General features: G+C 36.2%; 1 protein-coding gene across 39 annotated transcripts in view; it reads left to right on the forward strand.

Moving 5' to 3' along the window:
- LOC109680818 (EF-hand calcium-binding domain-containing protein 3-like) overlaps positions 1-22,083 on the forward strand; it is a 108,879-nt gene that overhangs the window by 24,472 nt on the left and 62,324 nt on the right. For 24 of the 39 annotated variants that reach the window (XM_074045321.1, XM_074045326.1, XM_074045317.1 and 21 more), the window contains 4 exons: positions 2,885-2,908; positions 14,247-14,318; positions 14,705-14,809; positions 17,091-17,413. The exons of 2 other annotated variants lie outside the window; for them this stretch is intronic. The gene's annotated coding sequence lies outside the window, so the exon portion shown is untranslated. Of the gene's footprint in view, positions 1-2,884; positions 2,909-12,876; positions 12,983-14,246; positions 14,319-14,704; positions 14,810-17,090; positions 17,414-22,083 lie in introns of those variants that run through there. 13 more of the 39 variants (XM_074045316.1, XM_074045323.1, XM_074045324.1 and 10 more) reach the window with 8 other exon arrangements.

Here is a 22,083-nt window from a genome sequence, read left to right on the forward strand (position 1 = left end):
AGCTGTTTGTATCTGATGGGTTTCAGTATAGAAGAGTAAAGTCTTTTTATCTAACATGGCTGATATAAGTAGTTGGTTAGATAATGTAGAAACCCAGATAAAGTAAGGAGGCATAAAAATGAGATAGTGTATGTACCTTAAACATTTTACTTGAATGAAAAAAACAGGACCAGAGCCATTTTTATTTAGTGTAATCATGCTCTTTGAAGAGTTTCTTGCATAAACATACTTATTTATCATCTATATTCTCAATATCAGTTTCTTTTAAGGGGAACAAAGAAGTTTTTTAAAAATTAATTCAAAATGTCACTTAGAATCTGAATTTTTATTTCTCCCATCATTTTACAATTATCATATCCATCCCAAATTTAATAGAACTCTTTTAGCAATTTGCTTTTACCAGAAATTTCTACATCATTCAAATTTGTTTTATGGGAAAAACTCCCTTTTTCATTTACAGTTTGTCAATTTATATAATGATTAAAATATTTATTTAATAAGAAAAAGTAATAGAGGCAATGAATTCAATTAAAGTGCATTGTATTCATCTATGGAAATGTCACAATGAAACCCCTTTGTATAATTAGTATACACTAAAAGAAAATTTAAATATCAATTTAATAAAGAGTAAAACTATTAAAATCTGGAAACAGACTTAAACACCCACAAGAATATAAATGTACTACATTACTCAAAGTGTAGCTTACTAGCTGTGGAAGTTTGGTGTGCCAGCAGCATCAGTCTAAATGTAGGAATTCACAGTAGGAATGACAAAGTTCAGACCATCAGATTGGTCAAAAAGATGGCAGTTGAGATCTCCTGTATCAGTAACTCCCTGTTAACACACACTTTTTACTAGCAATCCACACTTAGCATATAGAAAGTAAAATAATTCACTCCTAATTCTTGCCTTTTTTCTATTTCTGTGCCATCATTATCCACCTACAGTTACTTATACAATAGTCCGCAAGTCATCTTTGACCAATGCCCCTCATTTGTCCTCTTAAAAATATCTCAAATATCCCTTATCATTCCTGGTGAGACTACCTACAAAAGTCTCCTGACTGATATAACAGCTATATTGTTGCTTTAAATTCATCCTACATAAACTAGCCTGAATGATTTAGCTAAGGTGAAACTCTAATGTTGTCATTCCTCAATTAAAAACCCTTCAAAGACTCATCAGAGTTTGCAGGCATTGAGTTTTATAATATACCAGGCACATTGCAAGGCATTTTAATGAATTACTCATTCAATTAATTTATTCACAGTATCTGTTGTTACTTATGGCTGATACAGATTTCTAAGGAACAGTTATGTATTAAACACTCAAATACATACCAGTTTCCGCTTCGGTCTTGGTGATAGAGTCATGAACAAAACAAATTAATAGAAACACAAGCAGAGATTTTTATCTTTTTTTCACTGCTGTATTCCCAAATCCAAGCAAACTGAAGACTGAGTTCTAACTGCCAATCAGTACAGGGTACTATGCTAAGCCAAATCACCTTCTTTGTCTCATTTTCTACTCCTTCCATTTTTTCCCCCTCAAGTAAGATTGAAAGTGTTTAGTTCATCACATAGTATACTTGTCATTGCTCCTTTTCCTGGGATTCATTCCTCGTCTTTCTCCAATTATAGGAAAAAACATAATGCCATAAGCAGTGGTCTTCAATGTGTAACATTCTGTGTTATCAGCCATTCCAAGAGAAACATGGAATTTAAACAGAATGCACCCAAAAGACTCAAGAGAGCATTTTATCTAAGATAGACTTTGTGGTCCAAGTAATTTTAGTCTCTATTGTGGTTAATGGAGTTACTCATTCACGTCCATGAATGGACAAGTATGAGGACAAGTATAATGCTGTGCTTCATAGTTTAAGCTCTTAATGCTTTATGCTTTTTTGCGAGTTTACTTTATCATTGTCTAAATTTTGTCTTGTCTTACAACTGAAGGGAAAGTGAATCTAAATAAGTTGATGGAAAAATTGAATGCTATTTTGGGTAAATGTGAAAATACTTAATTCTCTACATTGTCTTAATGATATTTTCTACCAACCTTTCATTCTCTCGTTAATTTCTCTATTTTAACCTTTCATTGCTTAAACATTTTCATGTACCTGCTTAGGATCAACTATGCTTCTATAACAAATGAAGGCATTTATAGGTCTTTGGCTAAATCTTAAACTATTTCTAAACTTAAAAAATCACCAAGATATCATCTACATTCAGAATTGGATAGGCAATTATATTAGCCTTATATTCTATATAATATTTCCTCCTACATTATAAAGACATAACTTTTGTTATAAGAGACTGTAATATTTCTAAATCTGGTATTTACATAATACAGCAGGTGTCTCATCTTTGTTGCTTATCTAGCAACACAAGATGCTGGACGTGTTCTGCTTTTCATAATTTGGATTCATTTGAGTGCTCTGTAACTGTGATAGCAGACTTTTCTTAATATTATGGGAATATTTTCAGTCCTAATGCCACTTTTTGGTCCTCCTGCAAACAAAGCCACAGAAGGGACCATGAAAAATTGCCCAGACCTTTTTTACTATTGCTGATTTTTGGTCTGGATGATCTATCTGTTGTTGAGAGTGAGGCATTAAAGCTGCCCACTATTATCATATACCCATCTGTCCTTTTGTATCCACTAGTGTTTGTTTTATGAAATAGGGCATACAAACATTTGTTGCATATATGTTTAGAATTGTTCTGTATTCTTGATGGATTGTTTCCTTTATTAATATGTGTAGATTTTCTTATACCTTCTGATTAGTTTTTCTCTGCTTGTTAGATATGAATATAGTTATTCCAGCTTGCTTTCAGATTCCCTTTGCTTGCAAAATATCACTTTTCATCCTTTCCATTTCAGTCTGCATGTGGCTTTGCCACTAAGGTAAGTTTCTTGTAGACAGTAACCATTTGGATTTTGTTTTTCAGTCCATCCAGCCAGTCCGTGTATTTAATTAGAAAGTTAAGACCATTTACATTTAGCTTATTACTGAAAGATATATACTAATTTCTCCCTCTTTCAATTAATTGTTTGCTTATTTACTGACTTAATAATTGTTGATTCTTACCTATTTTTCACTTGTTCATTATTCTAGTGATATTTATTCTTTCCTAAACTCTCACAATTGTATGTTTTTCTTTCCTCCTCTTCTAGGTATAATTTCTTTTAAGTATCTTCTGTAATACTGGTTTAGTGATCATAAATTTATGTAGTTTTCACTTATTGTGGAAGGCCTTTATTTCTCTTTGACAACAAAGAAACTTCAGAGTTAAACTGACATAGAGCAAATGGATTTATCAGACATCTAAAGAACATTCCATCCAACTGCATAGGAATACACATTCTTCTCAGCAGCCCATGAAACAGTCTCCAAACAACACATAAAGCAAGTCTGAACAAATTAACAAATTTCTTAACAAGAAATTTAAACAATTTCTTGAATCCTGTCAAATCACAATGGAATAAAACTAGAAATTAATAACGAGAAACTACAGAAAATGTATAAATATATATTGAACAATGCATGTTTAAGTGATTAGTGGATCATTGAAGACATAAATGATAATGAAGTCAAGGAGAAAATTTCAAAATGTCTACAATCAAACAAAAATGAAACCACAACTTACCAGATTCTGTGGGATACAGTTAAGACAGTTCTAAAAGGGAAGTTTATAGCTATGTGTGCCTGCATTTAAAAATCAGAGAGATATCAAATACATAACCTAATGATCCACATCAAGGTCTTAGAAACACAAGAACAAGTCAAACCCAAAATAAGTAAATGGAAAGAAATAATAAACAGCATGGCAGAAATTAATGAAGTAGAAAATAAAAAAACAATATAAAAGGTCAATGAAACAGTTAGTTTTTGGAAAGATGAACAAGATTGACAACCCTTAACTGAACTAACCACAAGAGAGAGAGAGAAGATGAAAATCAATAATTAAGTTAGAAATGAAAAAAGGAATATTACAACAGATATCACTGACACTTGAGGATCAATAGGGAATATTTTGAGAAATTATCGTATAATAAGTTGGAGAATGTAGAAGAAATGGATAAATTTTTAGATACATATGAACTACTAAAACTGAACAAAGAGAACATAAAACCCTAAACAGATCTACAATGAGCAATGCAATTGGAGCAGTAATAGTCTCCCAATAAAGAAAAGCCCAGGGCCAGACAAATACATTGCTGAATTCTACCAGACCTTTAAAGAACTAACACCAATGCTCCTCAAACTATCCATACAATAAAAATGGAAGGAATGCTTCCAAAGTCATTCTGTAAAGTCAGTATTACCCTGATATTGAACCAGATAAGGATGCAACAAAAAAGAAAATTATAGAGCAGTTTCCTAGATGAACACGCATACACACATACACACACATACACACACACACACACACACACACACACAAACCCTAGGTAAAATCCTTACAAACTAAATTCAGCAACACATTGAAAATTTCATACACCACAATCAAGTTGGTTTCATTCCAGGAATGTAGGGATGGCTTGACATATGCAAATCAACAAATGTAATACAATATATAAACATAATGAAGAATAAAATCACATGATCATCTCAATAGATGCAGAAAAAGCCTCTGACAAACTTAAACATTCCTTTATGATAAATGCCCTAGAAACTAGGATAATACCTCAACATAATGAAGGATATATATAACAAACCAATATCCAATAGCCATATTGAGTGGGAAAAGATAAAAGCATTTCCTCTAATATCAAGAAAAAGACAAGTGTAGCCACCTGCACCACCCTTATTCAACATATTGCTTGATTTTTTTAGCCTGGGTAATATGGCAAGAGAAAGAAATAGAAGGGATATAAATAGGAAATGAAATATTAAAATTATCCTTTTGTGAAAACAAAAATGATCCTATACTTAAAAGACCCTAAAGACCGCACCAGAAAACTCTAATCTGATAAACACTTTCTGTAAAGTAGCAATATAAAAAAATCAACATACAAAAATTATTTTGGTTTTTATATAGCAAGAAAGAGATCAGAAAGAATCCCATTTGCAATAGCTTCAAATAAAAAATAAAATACTTATACAAACAACCAAGGAAATGAAGACTCTCTACAATGAAAACTATAAAACATTGAAGAAGTTATGAAAGACACTAGATGGAAAGACCTCTCATGTTCATAGATTGGCAGAATTAGTGCTGTGAAAAGAGAACCTACAGATTTGATACAATCTCCAACAAAATTCCAATAATTCCAATAATGTTCTTCAAAGAAATAGGAAAACAATCCTAAAATTCATTTGGAAACACAAAAGACCCCAAATAGCAAAGCAATCCTGACCGAAAAGAGTAATGCTAAGGGTATCACAATCCCTTATTTCAAATCATACTACAGAGCCATACTAACAAAAACAGCATGGTACTGCCCCAAAAACAGACACATAGACCAATGGAACAAAGGACTCAGAAATAAACCCACATAGCTACAGCCATCTGATTCTTAACAAAGATGCCAAAAGCATGTGTTGGAGAAAAGACCACCTTTTTTTAACAAATGGTGGTGAGAAAACTGGATACCCACATGTAGAACACTAAGGCTTTTCCCTATCTGTGATTCAAAATGATCTCAAAATGTATCAAAGACCTTAATGTAACACCTGAAATTTTGAAACTTCTAAGATATAAGCATAAGTAGATGTGCACAGTGGCTCATGCCTGTAATCCCAGTTACTCAGGAGGCAGCAATTGAGAGGATCAAGGTTTTGAGGCTAGCCTGGGAAAAAATTTACAGACCCCCCATCTCAAAAAATGCACTAGGCACAGTGGTACATGTATGTAATCTCAGCTACACAAGAGGCATTGGTAGAACCCTGGCCAGCCCAGGCAAAAATTGCAAGACCCTATTTGAAAAAATAGCCTAAAGCAAAAAGAGCTGGAGACTTGGTTCACATGGTAGAACACTCAAACAAAGACCCTGAGTTCAAACCCAGAATTGCTTTAAAAAAGAAAAAAAAAAAAAAAGAGCTGGGTGCTGGTGGCTGACACTTGAAATCCTAGCTGCTTGGGAGGCAGAGATCTGGAAGATCACTGTTCAAGACCAGCCTGGGTAAAAAATTAGCAAGACCCCATCTCAACCAACAAGCCAGGTATAGTGGAGCACACTTATTGTCCCAGCTACTTCGAAGGTATAAATAGGAGGATAACTGTCCAGGCATGCCCAGGCAAAAATGTGAGACCCTATTTAAAAAATAACCTAAAACAAAAAAGAATGGGAGTGTGACTCAGGATAGAGTGTTTGCCTAGCAAACTCAAGTCCTTGAATTAGAAAGAAGGAAGGAAAGAAGGAAAAAATGAAGGAAAGAAGGAAGGGAGGGAGGGAGGGCAAAAAGAAACAAATGCTGTTGTAAGTGTGGGGGAGGAACTTTTTTTATTATTATTCATTTATTCACATGTGTGTACATTGTTTGGGTCATTTCTCCCCCGCCCCCAACTCCCTCCCCACTCACTTCCAGGCAGAACCTGTTCTGCCCTTATCTCTAATTTTGTTGAAGAGAAGACACAAGCATAATAAGGAAGAAAAGTGTTTTTGCTAGTTGCGTTAAGGATAGCTATACAACAAGATTCCTAGCATTGCTTTCATGTACAAATGTGTTAAAACCCAGGTTGATTCATCTCTAACTGGTCTTTACACTGGTTCCTGATCCCCTTGTCATGTTGACCTCTGTCACTTTAAGGTTACTGTATTAGCTCCTCTGGAGTGGGGACCATCAAACACTTTGAAGTTTTGGGTTTTCTACCTATTCCCATATCTCCCGTATGCGCTCTCCCCTTGTCATGTGACCCAAGTCCAACCACATTACTCCATTTGCCTTAGATCTAAAGTCCATATATGAGGGAGAACATACGATTTTTGGTCTTCTGAGTCTGGCTAACCTCGCTCAGAATGATGTTCTCCAGTTCCGTCCATTTACCTGCAAATGATAAGATTTCATTCTTCTTCATGGCTGAGTAAAATTCCATTGTGTATATATATATATATATATATATCCATTTGTCAGTAGTGGGGCATCTTGGTTGTTTCCATAACTTGGTATTGTGAATAGCACTGCAATAAACATGGGTGTGCAGGTACCTCTGGAATAACCTGTGTTGCATTCCTTTGGGTATATCCCCAGGAGTGGGATTTGCTGGATATATGGCAGATCTATGTTCAGATTTTTAAGAAGCTTCCAAATGTTTTTCCAGAGTAGTTGCACTAGCTTGCATTCCCACCAGCAGTGTACGAGGGTTCCTTTTTCCCCACATCCTCACCAACACATGTTGTTGGTGTTTTTTTTGATGGCTATTCTAACGGGTGAGGTGGAATCTTAGTGTGGTTTTGAATTGCATTTCCTTTAGGGCTAGAGACGGTGAGCATTTTTTCATGTGTATTTTGGCAATTTGAATTTCTTCTTTTGAGAAAGTTCTGTTTAGTTCACTTGCCCATTTCTTAATTGTTTCATTGATTTTAGGAACGTTTAGTTTCTTAAGTTTTCTGTATATTCTGGTTATCAGTCCTTTGTCTGATGTATAGCAGGCAAATATTTTCTCCCACTCTGTGGGTGGTCTCTTCAGTTTAGAGACCATTTCTTTTGTTGTGCAGAAGTTTTTTAATTTTATGAAGTCCCATTTGTCCATCCTTTCTCTAGTTGCTGGGCTGCTGGGGTTCTATTGAGGAAGTCCTTGCCTATACCTACTAGTCCAGAGTGTTTCCTCTCTTTCCTGTACTTACTTCAGAGTTTCAGGGCTGATATTAAGGTCTTTGACCCATTTTGAGTTGATACTAGTACAGGGTGATAGACATGGATCTAGTTTCAGTTTCTTGCAGATGGATAACCACTTTTTCCAGCAACATTTGTGGAAGAGGCTGTCTATCTCCATCCTACATTTTTGGCACCTTTGTCAAAAATGAGGTGGGTATAGTTGTGTGGATTCATATCGGGTCCTCTATTCTGTTCCACTGGTCTTCATGTCTGTTTTTGTGCCAGTACCATGCTGTTTTTATTGCTATTGCTTTGTAATATAGTTTGAAGTCAGATATTGTGATACCTCCAGCATTGCTCTTTTTGCTGAGTATTTCTTTGGCTATTCGTGGTCTCTTGTGTTTCCTAATGAACTTTAGGGTAGATTTTTCAATCTCTGTGATGCATGTCATTGGGATTTTGATGGGGGTTGCATTAAACATGTAGATTGCTTTTGGTAGTATAGCCATTTTTACTATTTTGATTCTACCGATTCATGAGCACAGGAGATCTTTCCATCTTTTGTAGTGTTCCTCGATCTCTTTCTTCAGGAGTTTGTAATTCTCCTTGTAGAGGTCATTCACATCCTTTGTTAAGTTTACTACTCCTAGGTATTTGATTTTTTTTAAGACTATTGCAAATGGAATTTTTTCCATATATCCCTTCTCAGTTTATTTGTTGTTGGCATAGAGAAAAGCTAATGATGTTTTTAAGTTGATTTTGTATCCTGCCACCTTGCTATAGCTGTTTATGGTGTCAAAGAGTTTTTGGGTAGAGTTTTTTGAGTCTTTAAGGTATAGGATCATGTCATCTCCAAATAAGGGTATTTTGACAGTTTCTTTACCTATTTATATTCCTTTTATTTCTTCTTCTTGCCTAAATGTTCTGGCCAGAAATTCCAGTACTATGTTGAACAGCAGTGAGGAAGTGGGCACCCTTGTCTCGTTCCTGATTTTAGGGGGAATGGTTTCAGTTTTTCACTGTTAAGTATGATGTTGGCTATAGGTTTGTCATATATAGTCTTTACAGTGTTGAGGTACATTCCTTCTATTCCTAGTTTTCTTGAGCTTTTATCATGAGGTGGTATTGAATCTTATCAAAGGCTTTTTCTGCATCTATTGGGATGATCATGTGGTTTTTGTCTTTCCTTCTATTAATGTGCTGTATTACATTTATAGTTGTGTATGTTGAACCATCCCTGCATCCCTGGGATGAAGACGACTTGGTCATGGTTTGTGATCTTTCTGATGTGTTGTTGGATTCAGTTTGCCATTATTTTATTGAGGATTTTTGCGTCAATATTCATTAAGGAGATTGGCCTATAGTTCTTCTTTTTGGAGGTGTCTTTGCCTGGTTTTGGGATAAGTGTAATACTGGCTTCATAAAAGGTGTTTGGTAGTTTTCCTTCCCTTTCTATTTCGTGGAACAGTTTAAGGAGGGTTGGTATCAGTTCTTCTTTAAACTTCTGATAGAATTCAGCAGAGAATCCATCAGGTCCTAGACTTTTCTTTTTGGGGAGACTCTTGATTGCTGCTTCAATTTCATTTTGTGTTATAGGTCTATTCAGGTGATTAATTTCCTCTTGGTTCAGTTTTGGATGGTCGTAAGATTTTAGAAATCTGTCCGTTTCTTCAAAATTTTCAAATTTATTAGAGTATAGGTTCTCAAAGTAGTCTCTGATTATTTCCTGGACTTCCATGGTGTTTGTTGTTATCTCCCCTTTTGCATTTATGATTTTACTGATTTGGGTTTTTTCTCTCCTCATTTTAGTCTGATTTGCCAGGGTTTCTGTCAATCTTATTTATTTTTTCAAAGAATCAGCTTTTTGTTTCATTGATTCTTTGTATGGCTTTTTTTGTTTCTAGTTCATTGATTTAAGCCCTTATTTTAACTATTTCTCTCCTTCTGCTTGTTTTGGGATTTGCTTGTTCTTGTTTTTCCAGGAGTTTGAACTGTAGTATTAGATCATTGGTTTGAGATCTTTCTGTCCTTTTAATATATGCACTCATGGCTACCAACTTTCCTCTTCGGACTGTCTTTGCTGTGTCCCATAGGTTCTGGTAGGTTGTGTTTTCATTTTCATTAACTTTCAGGAACCTTTTAATTTCCTCTTTTATTTCATCAATGACCCATTGATCATTGAGCAATTAGTTTTCAGCTTCCAATTGTTTGCATGTTTTTTACTGCTGTTTTTGTTGTTGATTTCTAGTTTTAATGTATTGTGATCAGATAGAATGCATGGAATTATTTCTATTTTCTTATATTTGCTGAGGCTTGCTTTGTGCCCTGGGATATGATCAATTTTGCAGAAGGTTCCTTGGGCTGCTGAGAAGAGTGTATATTGTGCAGAAGTTGGATGAAATATTCTATAGACATCAGCTAGGTCCTTTTGATCTATTGTGTGATTTAGTTCGAGGATTTCTTTATTGATTTTTTGTTTGGATGAACTATCTATTGGTGATGGAGGGTATTAAGGTCTCCCATTACCACTGTGTTGGAGTTTATATATGTTTTTAGGTCCTTCAGAGTATGTTTGATGAAACTGGGTGCATTGATGTTGGGTGCATATAGGTTGATAATTGTTGTTTCCTTTTGGTGTATTTCCCCTTTTATTAGTATGGAGTGTCCTTCTTTATCTTGTTTGATCAACATAAGTTTGAAGTCTACTTTGTCTGAGATAAGTATTGCTACCCCTGCCTGTTTTGGGGGGCCATTGGCTTGGTAAATCTACTTCCAGCCTTTCACTCTCAGCCAGTGCTTATTTTTGTCGATGAGGTGGGTCTCCTGTAGACAACAGATTGTTGGAATTTCCTTTTTAATCCAGTTTGCCAATCAGTGTCTTTTGTTGGGGGAATTAACTCCGTTAACATTCAGTGTTAGTATTGATAGGTATGTGGTGATTCCTGTCATTTAGCTGTCTTTGTTGTTTAAGGGTTTGATTGTATTCAGCTGAATGAATGTTACTCTCTACTTTCCTGCCTTTTCTTCTCCTGTTGTTCCTGCCCTTTCATGGTTTTGTTTGCTTTCACTTTCTGTGTGCAAAATTCTTGAAGAATCTTTTGTAGCGGTGGCTTGGTGGTCATATATTTTTTTAGTTTCTGCTTATCATGGAAGACTTTTATTGCTCCATCTATTTTGAATGATAGTTATGCTGGGTAGAGTATCCTAGGGTTGAAGTTATTTTCATTCAGTGCCTGGAATACCCCACTCCATGCTCTTCTTGCTTTTAAGGTTTCTGTTGAGAAATCTGCTATTTTGATGGGTTTACCTTTGTATGTTATTTGTTTTTTTCTCTCTTACAGCTTCAATATTCTATCTCTATTGTCTGTGGTTGTTGTTTTGATTATAATATGTTGTGGGGTAGTTCTATTCTTGTCAAGTCTGTTTGGTGTCCTGGAGGCTTCCTGTACCTGAATGAGCACAGTTTTCTCCAGATTTGGGAACTTTTCTGTTATTATTTTGTTGAACATATTACACATTCCTTTTGCTTACACCTCTTCTCCTTCTTCAATGGTCATGATTCTCAGATTTGGTCTTTTGATGGAGTCAGTGAGTTCTTGCATATTCTTTTCACAGGTCTTGAGTTGTTTGACTAATAGTTCTTCAGTTTTTCCTTTAATTTCCACTTAATCTTCAAGTCCTGAGATTCTGTCTTCTGTTTGTTCTATTCTGCTGGGATGGCCTTCCATTTTGTTTTGTATTTCTTTTTCATTCTTTTGTCTGAGGTTTTCCATTTCATGGGTCATTTCCTCTTTAATATTGTCAATTTTCATCCTTAATTCATTTATCTCTCTGTTTATGGTGTTCTCTGTTTCAGTTTGGTGTTATTTAGGGCTCCTATGATTTCATTTATTCATTTTTGTGTTTCCCCATATTCTTTATTTTTGTTGCCTTGGAATTTCTTGAGTGCCTTCTGTACATTTTGGTTGACCATGTCTAGTAACATCTCTATGAAATTCTCATTAATTACTTGCAGGATTTCTTCTTGCAGGATGTTCTTGTGGGCTTTGTTGGGTTCCTGGTATAGTTTATCTTTATTTTGTTGGAGTCTGGATCTGGGTATCCATTTTCTTCATTTTGCTCTGAATCCTGTACTAATTTATTTTGGGGTGGAGGGAATGGTTTCCATCCCTTTTTTGTCTTCCCATATTTCCACTAGGTACTGTTTCTGTCCCTGGACTATGTAATTTAGTATTAGCTGTGTTACAATATTAATACTAACAAAACCAATAAAGAAGGAGAAAAAAGAGAAAGATGAAAGAAAGAAAAGGAAAAAAAATGGGAGAGATGGTGTATGATCAAACAGCAAACCAGACACAGCCAAACCCTTAAAGAAAGGCAAAAAAAAAAAAAATCACCAGTTCTGGAACAGTAGAATTACAGTCTTAAAGTTTTCTGATGTTACTCCTTTAGCATCCAGTCCTGTCTGTCTGTGTCTCTTAGGCAGGTTTTCAGCCCTGCTGTGGCAGCCTGCCATGCAGGGGCCTGGTGGAGTGGCTATCCGGCAAGCCTGCAGAGCTGCGGCCTGGCAGGGCCTAAGGGACAGTGAGGAACTTTTATATGCTATTGGTGGGAATGTAAATTAGTCCCACCACTATAGAAACCAATATGGAGGTTCCTCAAAAAACTAAAAATAGAACTACCATATAAACCATATACCACTCTTGGTTGGAATGCTGAATGGATACAGAAAATACACACACACTCTCTGAAGTATTATGCAGCCATAAAGAAAAATGAAACCAAATCATGTCATTTGCAAGAAAGTGGATGAAGTGCAGATCATCGTATTAAGCATGGTATATTTTCTCTCATGCAGTGTCTAGATTTTTTTTTGCTAAGACATGAAAGTAAAAGGGGGCTATTGTGGAAGCAGACAAGGGGAAAGGGTTCAGGAAAGGAAAATGTGTGTGTGAAGATGAACAGTGTATCTTCTATACAAGTATTACAATGCTATAATGAAATCCATTGTTTTCTACAATTAATTTATGCTAATAAAAGTATGTTAATTTTTCCCAAAAAAAGCATTACTTTTGCATTCCTCTCAAATTCGTTTTGTCATTATTTGTCTTGAAAGCAGGTAGATGTCAATGACTTAGAAAATGCTCTGTAAGACATGAAGATTGAGTTCACAGATAGGGACTATTTCCATTTTGTAAAAACTCTACCACTTGATGGTAAGTATTTAAATATATATGTATTGCTAGGTGTGGTGACTCATACCTGTAATCCCAGATATTCAGGAGGTGGACATCAGGAGAATCAAGGCTTAAGGCCAGCCCAGGAAAAATGTTAGTGAGACCCCCCCCAATCTCAACAAATAAACTGAAACTGGGCTGAGGGGTGTTGATTCAAGTCATAGAGCACCTCCCTAGCACATACAAAGCCCTGAGTTCAAACACCAGTACTGCCAAAATTTTTTAAAAAGAAAAAGCTGATACTGTAGCATGCCTGTAGTCCTAGTTACAAGGTAGGCTGCAGGTAGGAGGACCATGGTCCAAAATGAGCCCAGGCAAAAACATGAGAATCTATCCCAAAAAGAGGACAAAAAAAGGGCTGGAGGTATAGCTCAAGTGGTAGAGTGCCTGCCTAGCAAGTGCAAGGCCCTGAGTTCAAGCCTCCACCACCAATATATATATTGACTTTTGAGTACTTGATTGTGAGATTTTCTTCTAAATGGTATCAAATTATTGTTATTTAATTATTTTTTAAACTTTTAGTTTACTAGATTTTTGCCAAAGAAAATTTAATTTTAATACAGTAAAAAATAATTATTTCACTCATGCCTGCCAATAAAGGATGTGTATTGTCCTTGGTTGCATTAACATACCTGAGAGTACAAGGAAGGATCTGTTTGTCAGAGATAAAAATAAATCAGATGGTTTGGATGCTTCCAAGTTTTTAAGCCAGTGAGCATTGCCTTTTGTGCAAGAGTAAACAGATTTGCCTCATTAAAGTCTTTCTCCAAACAAAATTCATTATTGATTGAGGAACAAATTAGATCCATTTAGAATAATTTCATTAAGATGTTTATCATTTTGAAATTATGAGATTGAGGGAAGAATTGTAGATCTTTTTATTGTTTAGATAAATCTCCCTTATTATTGTTCTCTGACATGAATTATGTCTTTTTTAAAGCTAAAGTAAAGGTGTATAAAAAAGGTTGCTAGATGGTATAAAGAATCTTAAAAGTGAGTGCAAAGCATGATGATAAAATGAGATGTCCTGTTATTTTTAACTTACATGAATTCATTTTTATTAAATTGCAAATCTCATCTGTATATTTTCCCAACATTTATGAATATATTAGATATACTGTGCCATTGTTCCCCAGAAAATTACTGAAACCTCTTTAAAACTTAAGTTGATATGAACAAAATATGCAGAGAATGAGATTCTACATTTAGTTTTAATGTCAACTCTGCTTGTACCCATGACTAGGTCTTCCTGGATCTCATGTCTTCATGATTAAAGTGATAACCTTAAAATGACCCACGTGCACAAGAAATTAATGTGAGTCAACTCCCTGTATAGCTGTCCTTATCTCAACTAGCAAAAACCCTTGTTCCTTCCTATTATTGTTTATACTCTCTCTTCAACAAAATTAGAGATAAGGGCAAAATAGTTTCTGCGGGTATTGAGGGGGTGGGAGGGAGAGGGGGAGGGAGTGGGTGGTAACGGCGGGGGTGGGGGCAGGGGGGAGAAATGACCCAAGCATTGTATGCACATATGAATAATAAAACAATAAAAAAAATGACCCAAACAATGTATGCACATGTGAACAAATGAATAATTAAAAAAAATAAAGTGATAACCTTAGCATACTTGAATTAATAAAGGTTTTCATATATATATTTACATTTTGGTATATTTTTAAATGATGCTTTGTCTCTCCTAAGGAGGAAAATTTGGTGTGAATAATCAGAATACAGTTCTGGAAAATATGGGGTATGAGCTCTCACAAAAAGAACTTGAAGATTTTTCACAAACCCTACCAGTTGATGGTGAGCCTTATAGATTAAAATGTATTCCATTTAGAATAATGATAGTGCTTATTTGATATCAATATGGCATTTTGAAAAGCTTGAGGTAAAATTCAAATAAAGCTCTTCCTGTCTATTTCATAATGCAAGTCCAGCAAATGTCTTCCATTATGGATGCTGACAATTGGTGAGAGTGCCAACAAACCATTCTCAGGTCAAAGAGTGAAAAAGAGAAGGAAGTGAAGAGGGAGGTAAATGTGATTGAAGTACTTCATATGCATGTATGAAAATGGAAACATGAAATCCATTAAAACTTGTTTTAAAAGGGAGGAGGAGGGACAAGAAAGTGATAGGGTGAATTTGTTCAAAGTACACTATATTCATGTATGGAAAAATCACAATGAAATCCCTTTGTACAATTAATATATACTAGTAAAAATTAAAAAGAAGAAAAATAGAATAAAAATATTTTATAGAAACATTAAACTCTTCAAGGGGAAAAAGGATAACTGCCTATGGTGAGGAATGATTAAAACTGATTAATGAAAGGGCATGAAATGTAGCTTAGTGGTAGAGTGCTCACTTAGCATGCCTGAGACCCTAGACTCCATCCCCAGCAATGCAAGGAAACAAAAACCTTCTTGTCTTTGGAATTACTAGGGGTTGAACTTAGAGCCTCATGCTTCCTAGGCAGGGCTCTACCACTTGAGCCTTGGCCCCAAAATTGTTTAATGACTGTTTCCAGTATGTATGCCTCAGCTGTTCTGAAATAGAAAGAAAACAGGGTAGTGATTTTTAATTTTAAAAATTAAAAATTTTTAAAGACATAACTGTAAATAGTAAGCATAAAAATATTGTAATGAGATATTATATATAACATCAGATTTGTATTTCAAATATATTAATGAAATGGAATTTTTCCAGGAGAAAAATAATTTGCCAATACTGATTAAAGAAGACATGAAAAATATAGCTAAATCAATAGTGGTAGTTGAAAAAAAAAACTGTAAACCCTCCACCACTACTGCTCCATTTTGATATTTTTTATGTGTGTATACTGAGAATTGAACCCATGGCTTTGTACATGCGAGGTAAACACTTACCATTACCTTACACTTAACACTAGGCTATATCCTCAGGCCAGGCTCAGATAATTTTAAGAGCAGGTTCTTTCAGATCTTCAAGAAACTGGGCAAAATGACTCCAGCTTACAATCTAGTTTCCCATTCCTCTAATACCAAACAAAATGGACAAAAAAATCAGAGTAAAAAATCAGCAAATGAAATTTAAACAATAAAATTTTAAACAATAAAAGGGGCCAACCTAATGCCATAATTGATCAAAGAAAATAAGACATTCTAGAGTGTAAACAGCATATAGCAAAGTTAGGTACTTTTGAATGTCTCTTACCCTCAGAACTTAAACTGATAGAAAAAAATTCCCAGATCTGGGGCAAAAGCTACTAGATTACTTTCTCTCTCTCTCTCTCTCTCTCTCTCTCTCTCTCTCTCTCTCTCTCTCTCTCTCTCTGTCTCAATCCCCTTCCTCTCCCCTCTCCTGCCTTCTCTCTCTTGCCAGAAAAAAATAGAAACAAATGATGGGGAGAAATTGATAAAAGAGGGAAGGCTAATATTGGAAATCACTTGTTAATGAAAGTAAAAGCTTCAGGGCTACAGAGTGAATTGGAGGTCAGATGTGAATCCAACAGTATTACCCTATGGGCAGATCTAGACTGCACTTGAATGTCCTTTTTTCCCATTGTCCACAGAATTTGTTTCTGACAGGTGAAACAGAGTCTCAGGGACATTTTGGTTTGCATTTCCTTTATGGCTAGGGCACTGGACAGTCTTTCATGTATTTTTCGTCATTTTCTTCTGAGAACTGTTTGTACATTTCATTTGCCCATTTGTAATTGGATTATTTGTTCATTTCATGTTAATTTTTTTAGTTCTTTATGTGTTCTGGATATTAATCCCATGTCAGATCAATAGTTGGCAAAGATTTTCTCCCATTTTGTAGGTTTTTTCTTCACTCTGGTAATAGATTCCTTCGCTGTACCAAAACTTTTTAATTTGATGCAATTTTTTGCTCTTGTTATTTCTTGCTCTTATTTCCTGAACTATTGGAGTCCTATTCAGAAAGTCGTAGCCTATGTGTATATCTTGAAGTACTTTCCCTATGTTTTCTTCTAGTATTTTCAGAGTTTCAGGTGTTGCATTAAAAGCTTTGACCTATTTTGAATTGATTTTTGTACAAGGTGAGATGCAGGGATCTAGTTTCAGTCTTCTACATTGCTTTTCAGTTTTCCCAACACCATTTGTTGAAGAACAAAGGACTCCAAACGGGCAAAGCAATTCCAAGTTACAGAATCAGCCTAGGCGCCCAGAGACTGATGAATGGATTAGGGAAAAAGCATATATACTCAATGGAGCACTATTCATCAATAAAGAAGGATGAAATCAGGTCATCTGCAGAAAAATGGGTGGAATTAGAGATCGTCCTGTTAAATGAAATCAGCTAGACTCAGAAAGATGCATATCTCATTTTCTCTCATATGTGGAACATGGCACAAATAAACAAACAAGAGTCACCCGCGCCCAGACGGCTTGGGAAGACGCGGACGAGGTGAGCTTCACGGTACTGCAGTACTCCCACAGACAACCCTGGGCCAGAGCAGCATAGCCCCCTGGACAGACTGACCTCCACCTGGGGAAAAAAGAGAAACTGAGTAATAAGCAATAAGAACAATAAAGACACGTGAGAAAGAGGGTGAGGCACACTGAGCGCCGAAGATTGGGGGAAAGGAATCCTTCCCGGAACTGTAAATAAACAGGCAGGGCTGAGGCTCCGGCGGGAGTGGGGGCGCGTGCCCAGCAACCAGGAGCGGGAAAGCTTGTGAGAGTGGCAGAGGGAGGAAAACTCCACAGGAGAGGAGGGAAGACCCACTTCCCACGTGAGCTGTAAACAAACATGGCGGCTGGCAGGAGCAGCAGCCCTGCCCAGTAATCAGGAGCAGGGAAGCTTGTAAAAGTGGTGGTGGGAGGAAAACTGCACAGGAGAGGGGGGAAGACCCACTTCCCACATGAACTGTAAGTAAACATGCAGGCCTGAGAATGCGGGTGTAGTGTCACCTTTCCCAGTGTGCTTGGAAAGGGGAAAGCTTGTAGCAGAGGCTCACGCACATGAGAACTCTGAACAAACAAAGCCTGCAGGGCCAGGTGAGTGCTAAGCTCACCCGAGAGATCTGCATAAATAACACCTCCAGCAACAGCAGGCTGACAGCAGCGGGCAGGCAAGCCACAGCCGCAGATACCATTCTAAGAACTGTCTCCAGACTCTTTTTTTTTTTTTCTCTTTTTTCTCCCTACCTTTGATGAGAGAATAACTGAATTACACCTGCATGCTGAAAAACTTACTGAAACTGTATTGCGTTTGAACTTGGGACACTTGGGGGGGTTTGTGTGTGTGTGTGTGTATGTGTGTGTGTGTGTGTGTGTGTGTGTGTGTGTGTGTGTGTAGTTTTGTTCTACTTTATGCGTCCCCTTTGGTGAGACAACTACAGAACAACATCTGAGGCACTATCTCCAGGATTGGAGACTGAGACGGACACCCAAATTATTAAGACTGAAACTTCATTGCATTTGAACTTGGAGGTTTTTTGGTTTATTGGTTTTTTTTTTAATTTTCTATTTTTCATTTTATTTTATTTTTATATATAGATAATTCTTTCATTTACTTATTTTTTATTTTTATTCTTATCTTTTTTTATTTTTTATTTTCAATCCTGTCTCTGTCTCTCTAATGCCTGTTCAGCTTACTGTTGATTAGTACACTAACGCTCCCTGTTTATACCTTTGAAACTTTCTTGTCTGATTCCTTGTTCTGAATACTCCTTCTTGTCTGTTTATTTGTTTTTCCTTTCTTTAACTTCTTGCTTTCCATCTCCGCTCACCCTTCCATTCTATTTTTTTTTCATTTTTCTTTTATTATTCATATGTGCATACAAGGCTTGGTTCATTTCTCCCCCCTGCCCCCACCCCCTCCCTTACCACCCACTCCACCCCCTCCCGCTCCCCCCCTCAATACCCCGCAGAAACTATTTTGCCCTTATCTCTAATTTTGTTGTAGAGAGAGTATAAGCAATAATAGGAAAGAACAAGGGGTTTTGCTGGTTGAGATAAGGATAGCTATACAGGGCATTGACTCACATTGATTTCCTGTGTGTGGGTGTTACCTTCTAGGTTAATTCTTTTTGATCTAACCTTTTCTCTAGTTCCTGGTCCCCTTTTCCTATTGGCCTCAGTTGCTTTAAGGTATCTGCTTTAGTTTCTCTGCATTAAGGGCAACAAATGCTACTTAATTTTTTAGGTGTCTTACCTATCCTCACCCCTCCCTTGTGTGCTCTCGCTTTTATCCTGTGCTCATAGTCACCCTTCCATTCTAAATATTACCATTGTTATTATTACAAGCTAGAAAACACTTAATTGCACACAGTACAGGGACAGTAACAACACCAAAGACAATGACGGGAAGACAGAAAAAACAGGGAAACCAGTTTTCCCACAGCAAAAAATTAGTACAGGAACCAGAGGGGAATGAAAAAAACAGATACTCAGATCCAGACTCCAACAAAATGAAGATACACTATGCCAAAGGACCCAATGAAGCCCACATGAATAATTTAAAAGAAGACATACTACAGGTACTCAGAATTTTATAGAGATGATACTGGATAGGGTCAACCAAAATGTACAGGAGACACTCAAGAAATTCCAAGACAACAAAAATAGAGAATTTGAAAAAGCAAAAGAAGAAATAAAGGAAACACTGTATAAAAACCAAAGTGAAACAGAGAACACAATGAATAAACAGATAAATGAACTCAGGACAAAAATAGACAACATTAAAGAGGAAACCACCCAGGATATGGAAAACCTCAGAAAAAAGAACGAAACAGAACTGCAAAACAAAACGGAAGGCTAATCCAGCAGAATAGAACAAACAGAAGACAGAATCTCAGAACTTGAAGATGAAATGGTAATTAAAGGAAAACCGAAGAACTATTAATTAAACAACTCAAGACCTGTGAAAAGAAAATGCAAGAACTCACCGACTCCATCAAAAGACCAAACATGAGAATCATGGGCATCGAAGAAGGAGAAGAGGTGCAAGTGAAGGGAATGCGTAATATATTCAACAAAATAATAACGGAAAATTTCCCAAATCTAGAGAAAGATATTCCCATACAGATGCAAGAGGCCTCCAGGACACCAAACAGAGCAGATCAAAATAGAACTACCTCACAACATATCATCCTTAAAACAACAAGTTCAGAAACTAGGGAAAGAATATTGAAGGCTGTAAGAGAGAAAAAACAAGCAATATACAAAGGTAAACCCATCAAAATCACAGCAGACTTCTCAACAGAAACATTAAAAGCAAGAAGAGCATGGGGTGAGATCTTCCAGGCACTGAATGAAAATAACTTCAACCCCAGGATACTCTACCCAGCAAAACTATCATTCAAAATAGATAGAGCAATAAAAGTCTTCCATGATAAGCAGAAACTAAAACAATATGTGTCCACATAGCCACCACTACAAAAGATTCGTCAAGGGATTCTGCACACAGAAAGTGAAACCCAACTTAACCATGAAAAGACAGGCAGCACCAAACCACAGGAAAAGAAAAAGCAAGACAGTAGAGAGTAACCTCAACTTAGGTACACACAATCAAACCTTCAAACAACTAAGACAACTAAATGACAGGAATCACCACATACATATCAGTACTAACGCTTAATGTTAACGGACTTAATTCACCCATCAAAAGGCACCGCTTGACGAAATGGATTAAAAGGGAAGATCCAACAATTTGTGCTTACAAGAGACCCATCTCACTGACAGAAATAAACATAGGCTTAGGATGAAAGGCTGGAAGAAGATTTACCAAGCCAATGGCCCCCAAAAACAGTCAGGAGTAGCAATACTTATCTCTGACAAAGTAGACTTCAAACCTACATTGATCAAACGAGATAAAGAAGGACATTCCATACTAATAAAAGGGGAAATAGACCAAAAGGAAATAATAATCATCAATCTGTATGCACCCAATGTCAACGCACCCAATTTCATCAAACATACCCTGAAAGACCTAAAAGCATATATTAATGCCAACACAGTGGTTGTGGGAGACTTTAGCACCCCATTATCATCAATAGATAGGTCATCCAAACAAAAAATCAATAAAGAAATCCAAGATCTAAAATATACAATAGATCAAATGGGCATAGTTGATGTCTACAGAACATTTCATCCAACTTCTATGCAATATACATTCTTCTCAGCAGCCCATGGAACCTTCTCCAAAATAGATCATATCCTAGGGCACAAAGCAAGTCTCAGCAAATATAAGAAAATAGAAATTATACCGTGCATACTATCTGATCACAATGCAGTAAAAGTAGAACTCAACAATGAAAGTAAAGACAAAAAACATGCAAACAGCTGAAAACTAAATAACTCATTACTTAATGGAAAATGGATCATCGATGAAATAAGAGAGGAAATTAAAAAGTTCCTGGAAGTCAATGAAAATGAAAACACAACCTTCCAGAACCTATGGGACACAGCTAAGGCAGTCCTGAGAGGAAAGTTTATAGCCATGAATGCATATATTAAAAAGACTGAAAGATCCCAAATCAATGATCTAATGATACATCTCAAACTCCTAGAAAAACAAGAACAACCAAATCTCAAAACAAATAGAAGGAGAGAAATAATAAAAATAAGAGCTGAAATCAACAAAATAGAAACCAAAAAAACCATACAAAGAATTAATGAAACAAAAAGTTGGTTCTTTGAAAAAATAAACAAGATCGATAGACCCCTGGGAAACCTGACTAAAATGAGGAGAGGAAAAACCCAAATTAGTAGAATCAGGAATGCAAAAGGGGAGATAACAACATAAACCAATGAAGTCCAGGAAATCATCAGAGACTACTTTGAGGACCTATGTTCAAATAAATTTGAAAATCTTAAAGAAATGGACAGATTTCTAGATACATATGATCATCCAAAACTGAACCAAGAGGAAATTAATCACCTGAATAGATCTATAACACAAAATGAAATTGAAGCAGCAATCAAGAGTCTCCCCAAAAAGAAAAGTCCAGGGCCTGATGGATTCTCTGCTGAATTCTATCAGACCTTTAAAGAAGAACTGATACCAACCCTCCTTAAACTGTTCCACGAAATAGAAAGGGAAGGAAAACTACCAAACACCTTTTATGAAGC

Source organism: Castor canadensis, chromosome 11, assembly GCF_047511655.1.
Source record: "Castor canadensis chromosome 11, mCasCan1.hap1v2, whole genome shotgun sequence".
Taxonomy (NCBI): Eukaryota; Metazoa; Chordata; class Mammalia; order Rodentia; family Castoridae; genus Castor; species Castor canadensis.